This window comes from Elephantulus edwardii, unplaced genomic scaffold, assembly GCF_000299155.1.
Source record: "Elephantulus edwardii isolate Elephantulus edwardi_28Jun2011 unplaced genomic scaffold, EleEdw1.0 scaffold00046, whole genome shotgun sequence".
In the NCBI taxonomy this organism is placed as follows: domain Eukaryota; kingdom Metazoa; phylum Chordata; class Mammalia; order Macroscelidea; family Macroscelididae; genus Elephantulus; species Elephantulus edwardii.
This window is the reverse complement of record NW_006399796.1, coordinates 6,294,189-6,295,233: the sequence shown is the minus strand read 5'-3', so window position 1 is coordinate 6,295,233 and position 1,045 is coordinate 6,294,189.

Genomic DNA, 1,045 nt, shown 5'->3' with positions numbered 1-1,045 from the left:
AGCCCTGGAGGCAGACAGGAAAGAATGCTTTGGTCCACAATGCGCAGGGAGCGCTTCCCCTCTGCAGGTTAGCGGGCTGGTGTGGCTAAGGCTGGCCTCTGCTGGCCACGCAGAGCAGGCCAGGCCGCTTCAATCACCCGGACAGAGTAGATACAAAGTAATACCACAAGAAGGTGAGTCCACTTATACCATCTTTATCTCGCTATAAAAAGTTACTTAAAACTATTCTTTTGCATATAAATGAAAATATTAGAATATTTGGTCAACTGGAATTATTGCTAGGCACAGCTGTCTGCCGGTATAATACAAGAAGACTCGCATGGTGTCAGGCCAGGGAGAGCAGCCCTGTGGGGTGAAAGGGCGGTCGTGTCACATGATTAGGGGCAGGTTGACCTCTGGGCCTCCATACATGATCAACATGGGGCCAGGGCCCCTTGTCCACGGCCAAGTGGGCAGCCCCCATGCAGGGCATTAAGGCACAAGGTTACCGGCATGCAGCCCAGTCCCCTCCCCGCAGGGGCTCCAGAAGGCATTGCTGTGGGCCCTGAGGGGTGGGTAGGGCCCCACTGGGGCCCCACCCCAACAGGGTTAGAAAGTGGATCAGATTTAATTTTTTAAAAAACAGGTAAACTGGTTTCTCTTTTAAAAAAATAAAATCTCTGATCCTAAGGTCACTTGAGCTGCATTTAAAGTGGCGTTTCTCTGGAATGAGGAAGTTGTTTGGTGCCAGGCGGGGGCCCTGCGGCCAGGCGGCCCTAGATGGTGGACTTTTAGAAGGGCACGCGGAGGTGGTGGTTCTTGCCCAGGTCGTGATTGTGTAGGTCTATGAGCGCCTGGATGGCCTCCTCCACTGAGCCCATCTGAATCAGGGCCATCTTACGGTCCTTCTGGAAGAATCTGAAGCCCTTGACTATCCCTCCATTATTAGAGAAGAGAATCTTGAGGTCATCTTCTGATATGGAAGGTGGGATGTTGGAGAGGTGCAGGGTTGCGGAGGGTGGGAAGATGTTCTGGAAGTTCTTGGAGCCCGACTTCTTTTTTTTTT